This window comes from Caretta caretta, chromosome 6 (assembly GCF_965140235.1).
Source record: "Caretta caretta isolate rCarCar2 chromosome 6, rCarCar1.hap1, whole genome shotgun sequence".
NCBI lineage: Eukaryota > Metazoa > Chordata > Testudines > Cheloniidae > Caretta > Caretta caretta.
In genome coordinates this window covers 12,923,704-12,930,944 of record NC_134211.1, presented here as the reverse complement: position 1 = coordinate 12,930,944, position 7,241 = coordinate 12,923,704, and positions in this window count along the sequence as shown.

Here is a 7,241-nt window from a genome sequence, read left to right as displayed (position 1 = left end):
CCATTACTCCTTTTCCTGTCCTCTTCTACCACTGAGAATAGTCTAGAACCATTCTCTCTGGAACCATCTCTCAGGTAGTTGAAAGCAGCTATCAAATCCCCCCTCATTCTACTCTTCTGCAGACTAAACAATCCCAGGTCCCTCAGCCTCTCCTCATAAGTCATGTGTTCCAGTCCCATAATCATTTTTGTTGCCCTCCGCTGGACTCTTTCCAATTTTTCCACATCCTTCTTGTCGTGTGGGACCCAAAACTGGACACAGTACTCCAGATGAGGCCTCACCAGTGTCGAATAGAGGGGAACGATCACGTCCTTCGATCTGCTGGCAATGCCCCTACATATACATCCCAAAATGCCATTGGCTTTGTTGGCAACAAGGGCACACTGTTGACTCATATGCAGCTTCTCATCTAGTGTAACCCCTAGGTCCTTTTCTGCAGAACTGCTGCCGAGCCATTCGGCCCAGAGTCTGTAGCGGTGCATTGGATTCTTCCGTCCTAAGTGCAGGACTCTGCACTTGTCCTTGTTGAACCTCATCAGATTTCTTTTGGCCCAATCCTCTAATTTGTCTAGGGCCCTCTGTAGCCTATCCCTACCCTCCAGCGTATCTACCTCTCCTCCCAGTTTAGTGTCATCTGCAAACTTGCTGAGGGTGTGTAACGATGCTGGTTCTGGTGGGACCCAACTGAAAGTGCCAAATTGCTTAAAGCAAGGCTGGGGTTTTTCCACGTCTAAGGCAAACCAAACCAGACAGACAGAGAGGACTTTGGTTTTACCCCAATTGGCTAACCACAAGTCACACAAGCAATTCCCTTAGACGCTCCAGTTTCCCAGTTTCACCATCAGTGTCACTTGTTATGGGGACAAATGGTTATGAAAACCAATACCCCCGTAAAAGAAAAAGGGTTCTCCCGATCCCAAAGGACCAAGCCCCAGACCCAGGTCAATATACAAATCAGATCTTACCCACAAATCACGCTGTTGCCAATCCTTTAGAATCTAAAATCTAAAGGTTTATTGATAAAGAGAAAAAGAAATAGATGAGAGCTAGAATTGGTTAAATGGAATCAATTACATACAGTAATGGCAAAGTTCTTGGTTCAGGCTTGTAGCAGTGATAGAATAAACTGCAGGTTCAAATCAAGTCTCTGGAGAACATCCACAGCTGGGATGGGTCTTTCCGTCCTTTGTTAAAAGCTTCAACGTAGCAAAGCTCCTCCAGAGGTAAGAAGCAGGATTGAAGACCAGATGGAGGAGCTGCAGCAGCTTTCTATAGTCTCTTGCCATGTGGTCTCTCTTTCTTTGTCCCAAAGACGAGCCGTCCATCACATGGCCTGGAAAAACCTCAGAGTTCTCTCCGTAGGCAGGTCCCTGCATACCTTGCTGAGTCGCAAGGCGTGTCTGCCTTCTCTCAATGGGTCACTTGTATAGCTGATGGTCCTTAATGGGCCATCAAGCAGGCTAGGCAGAGCTGACACCAACTTGTCTGGGGTGTCCCCCAGAAGCATAGCATAAGTTTGAAATACAGACAGTATAGAGCCAATATTCATAACTTCAACTATAAAAATGATACACATAGCAAAATCATAACCAGCAAACCATAACCTTGTCTTAGACACCTCATTTGACCCCCTTTATATAAGATTTGGTGCCACTACAGGACCTTGATTGCAACAATGATCTATATGGTCCCAGATTATGTCAATAACGTCACAGGGTGCAATCCACGCCATCCTCCAGATCATAAATGACCTCTTATTCAGGAACATCTTATTCAAATTGCCTCAGATATGGGTCACTCAATGGGGTGACCATATTTTCCAAAGGGAAAATGGGACACCACATGGGACTAGACCGAGCCCCTCCCAATGCAAGGCTGGGACTGGCATCATTGCTTGCTCGAGCCCTGCCTGCCCCCGCACCCAAGCCCTGACACCCTCCCTGTGTGGGGCTGGCATCACAGCTCGCCCCCCTCCCTCACATTCTTCCACACCCCACTTTTTGACAAAAGTGAGCATGTGTCCTGTTTGCTCTTGCCAACTGATCAAGCCGACAAGAGCAAATGGGACATATGCCCAATTTTGCCAAAAAAAAAAAAAAAAAAAGAGTTGGGATGGCAGGGACATGGCTTAAAAAAGGTTTCAAAGTAGCAGCCGTGTTAGTCTGTATCCGCAAAAAGAACAGGAGGACTTGTGGCACCTTAGAGACTAACAAATTTATTTGAGCATAAGCTTTCGTGAGCTACAGCTCACTTCATCAGATGCATTCAGTGGAAAATACAGTGGGGAGATTTATATATACAGAGAACATGAAACAATGGATGTTACCATACACACTGTAACGAGAGTGATCAGGTAAGGTGAGCTATTAACAGCAGGAGAGCAGGGGGAGGGGAGAACCTTTTGTAGTGATAATCAAGGTGGGCCATTTCCAGCAGTTGACAAGAAATCTGAAAAACAGTGGTGGTGGAGGGGGGTGGAAATAAACATGGGGAAATAGTTTTACTTTGTGTAATGACCCATCCACTCCCAGTCTTTATTCAAGCCTAAGTTAATTGTATCCAGTTTGCAAATTAATTCCAATTCAGCAGTCTCTCGTTAGAGTCTGTTTTTGAAGTTTTTGTTGTTGAAGAATTGCAACTTTTAGGTCTGTAATCGAGTGACCAAAGAGATTGAAGTGTTCTCCGATTGGTTTTTGAATGTTAGGCTTGAATAAAGACTGTGAGTGGATGGGTCATTACACAAATAAAACTATTTCCCCGTATTTATTCCCCACCCCCACTCCACCCCCCAATGTTTCTCAGATGTTCTTGTCAACTGCTGGAAATGGCCCACCTTGATTATCACTACAAAATGCCCCCCCCACCCCCCCTGCTCTCCTGCTGGTAATAGCTCACCTTACCTGATCACCCTCCTTACAGCGTGTATGGTAACACCCATTGTTTCATGTTCTCTGTGTATATAAATCTCCCCACTGTATTTTCCACTGAATGCATCCAATGAAGTGAGCTGTAGCTCACGAAAGCTTATGCTCAAATAAATTTGTTAGTCTCTAAGGTGCCACAAGTCCTCCTTTTCTTTTGGCTTAAAAAAGGGACTATCCTGGCCAAAATGTTACGTGTGGTCACCCTATCACTCCCCCTACTTCATACCCCCAGGAGGCAGCCCAAGTAAGCATGGGGATTTCAGAGCACTTAGAAGAATTGGTTTTAAATAGAAGCCTACTCAATTTTAACTGTAGCCGACCTGGCACTCAGTTGTAAAATTGTATGAAATTAATCAGCAGCAGCTGCTTTGCTATCTCCAGATCCCCAGCATGGGACAATCCTGAAAGTACAGGTGGCTCTGAGCTGTGTGACGGGGCCCATAGATCTCGGTGTGATGGTATCTGCTGAAGGAGAGCACTCATTGAGACGATACAGCCTGGGACAATAGCTCCATTCATCTCAGTGGGTATTCTCAGCCCCTCTCCCCTGGTCAGGGCTCGGGAGCTTGTGTTTTGCACCAAGTCTTCTTGTTCTTAGTTCCTCACCCCGATCTAGTGGTGTGGTTTTGGTGCATGCTCCTGGGAGGGCTGCACTCTGCTCCCTGCCAGAGGGATAGGGCTTCCCTGGATGCCAGCTCACATGTGGGGCAAGAAAAGGAGGTCAGATAACACCTAGAGAGGAAGGGTCCCCTAGATCCCAGCATACCTGAGGGGAGGCAAGTAGAGCGGTTAGACACCCCTGTAAAAGAGCAGGGACTCCCGATCCTGGCAGACACAGGGGCAAGGAGATGGGCTCAGACACCCCCAGAGCAACAGACCCCCTCCAGATCTCAGGGCACATATGGGAGGGGAGAATATGAGTGTGACTGACACCCGCTCAGCCTCCCTCCTACCACCTTATATCCTGTCCCAATATCCCACTCCCTCACCTGAAATCTCCTAACGACTCAGATCTCCCAATAGTCCCCCTCCCTTTCCTGCAGCCCCAATCCCCTCTACCCCTATTTCTCCCTGCCTCCTAATTCCCCCTCCCAGCAAACATTTACATATGGCATTTATTTATTTGTTACTAGTTTAAGCGCCTTCTGAACCTTCTGCTATCCTGCAATTACATTTCCCCCACAGCCCCAAATAATAAGATAAAAACCCCTTTGGCAGAGTCAGGTTGTAGCAGCAAGAATGGTTTGTTCTCAGACTTCTCTCAAGGGTTGGATATGAACTTCCAGCCATTCAGCCACATTGATACTGGCCTGTGAGCTGTGGCTGACATTCAGCTTTATTGGATGGGAGATTGTTACAGTTGCTAGGATGTCTACAAGTTAAGGAATGGGGCAGCAAAGGGGAGCTGGACTGCAGGGTGCTACGTTGATAGGACTGAGGGTAAGTTCCACCCAGGGAGGCTGGTTATGGAGCTGCGGTGGCTGGCCCCATGAGTAGGGCCCTACCAAATAAATGCATTACCGATCATGAAATCTGGTCTACCCCAGGAAATCTGGCTATTGTAGGGGGGTTGCAGGATTGTTACCCATAGTGCTCCGCAGCTGCTGGTGACAGTGCTTCTTTAGAAGCAGGGGAGCTGGAAAGTGACGGCTGCAGGCCAGGAGCCCACCTCTTAAGGCAGCGATGCCGCCAGCAGCAGCCCAGAAGTGAGGGTTCATGATGTGGTATTGCCCCCCGCACGTCTGCGCCGCCGCCAGCAGCAGCTTCCTGCAGCCAGGGGAGGCTCTGGAGGTTGGAGTGTAGAGCCCAGCGCACAGGAGGAGCCCTCGGCTGGGGTGCCCTAGACCTGCCCCATCCCAGCTCCAGACCTAGCACTCGGTGGTTAAAGGGGCCTTGGGCTGGCTGTGATTGTGCCACAGCACCCTGGCGGTTGTCCACCCATAAGGTTGGACCTGCCCCCCCCCAAAGTGACAGCCCCCCCATACTATGTCACCCTTACTTCTGCGCTGCTGGTGGCGGCAGCACTGCCTTCAGAGCTGGGCTCCCAGCCGCAGCCACTGCTCTTGGGCCGTCCAGCTCTGAAGGCATCGCCGCTGCTGGCAGCACTGCGGCAGTGAGGGTGGCATGATACGGTATTGCCATTCTTACTTCTGCGCTGCTGCTGCTGCTGCTGCTGGCGGTGTCACAAATGTAAGGGTGGCCACCCTCACCGGAGTGCTGCTGCTGGCGGCGGTGCTCCCTTCAGAGCTGGGTTCCCAGCCATCAGCCGCGGAGCTTCCTGACGCCAGGGGAGGGTCCCGGAGGTGGGTCCGACTCAGCCCAGGGAGTGGCCCATGCAGGGGAGAAAGAAGACTTGTCCCTCCCCATCCTGACTGGGACTAGCAGCTGGAGCTCAGTACATGGTAGGAGCCCACAGCCCTGTCCCTCCCTGTCTCTGGTCCCAGCACTCAGAGGCTTAAGGGGCTTTGGGATGGCTAAATGTAGTGGAGGGCATGGCACCTCCCTGACCAACCTGGGTTATTGCCCACCCCTAAGACCAGCCCTTCCTGTCCCAAAAAAGTGATGGCCCCTCTCCTACTATGCCACCCTCACTTCTGTGCTGCTGCTGGTGGCAACGCTGCCTTCAGAGTTGGGCTCCCGGCCAGCAGCTGCTGCTCTCTGGCCACCCAGCTCTGAAGGCAGTGCCGCTGCCAGCAGCTGCTCAAAACTAAGGGTAGCAATGCTGTAACCCCCGCCCCCCCACCCCCAGAATGGCCTTGCAACCTGGCCCCCCAGCTGCATTTTTGGTTGGGAACCCCCACGATTTCAACATGGTGAAATTTCAGATCCAAATGTCTGGAACTGTGAAATTTATTATTTTTAAAATCCTGTGATATTGACCAAAACGGGCTGTGAATTTGGTAGGGCCCAACCCCTGAGGCTGGTATGTGCTATGTTATGAAGAGGCACTGGAGAGATGGGAGATGTTTCTAGTTCCATGGGGCCCAATTCAGAGCCCTGGATTTTCCTGGCCACCCTGTTGGCCCTCAGCTCTGCCCCACAGGGGCTTCTGGGGAAGGGGACTTAGGTAGGAGGTGGTGGCTGGTGCTGGGTCAGGACACTCAGCTGGGAGCCATCACTGGCTCTGGGGTATGGATAATGATGGCACAGGCTGGGCTGGTGCTGGAAGCCCTGGCTCTCCTGCAGTCTCTGCATGGGGAGGTTGTCCAGGGCTACGTGGCCAAAGATGGAGCAGCCTTGTGGATGCGTCCACTTGGCTGTCATGGTGCTGAGCACCTGCATGTAGCAGTGCCTACGGTGCTGGGGCAGGCTGTAGCCATGCACCATGGCACCAAAGGGGTCCATGAGGCTCCAGCTGACTGGGTGATCGGTGGCATCCAGGAGGCAGAAGCTGGGGAAGTGGTGAATCAGGTTGGCCAAGTACTGCCAGCTCTGCTCAGTCCCTCCATGGGGCCACGTCTTGTTCCTCAGGTTGCTGAGGCTCTCGTCCCTGGACGTCTCCCACATGGCAGAGTCCAGCCTGGGGAGCACAGACGGTCAAGGTAGAGCCAAGGGGAGGGAGGGACAGACTGGCTCGGGGTGGGGAATGGGACACAAAGCTTTTCCCCACAGTGGGGTGCCAGCTCAGATCTGGCCCTGGGGCTAGGGAACTGGCTGGCTCAGGGAAGTTGAGAGCATGGGGCCTTTCCCCACTAATGCAGATGGGAGCAGCACTGTCATGTCCCTGCTCAGCGGGTCTGGGAGGGAGTGTCTCCTTCAGGGAAGCTTTCCCCATTCCCAGAGCATCCCCAGGAGGCAGACTCTTCGCTGAGGGCCTGAGTGAGCCACTGATGACTGGATGGGCATTGGGGAGGGAAGACGCTCCTTCCCCGCAGGGGCCCTTGTGGCTGGTAGAACCATTTCATAGGGCAGGTGGATGTCCGTGCTCTTCTTGGGTTGCTTGCCAGGGTGCAGGTCTCCAGGAGTGTGGATCGGGCAGCTGTTGTGCAGTAGCATCATTTGCTATGGAGCAAGTGACGCCATTGCTCCTCTAGACCTTGGCTTGCCCTCCTCCCATGGGTCTATCTGTTCCACTTTTTGCCCCATCTGCCTTTTCAGGGTACAGGATAGTCTGTAATGTTCAAACACCGCTTTGCTCTTCCTGCCCCCTGAGTTTTCTAAAATAACACCTCTGGTGTTGGGTAAGCAGGATCCCCCCGCCCCCGCCACCATGCATGTGCACACACACACACACACAGATCCTGAGCTGCCCAGTGTCTGTGGGGTTCCTGAGCAGCTAGAGAGCAGGCCACAGGGGCAGTGGGAGCACTGAATGAA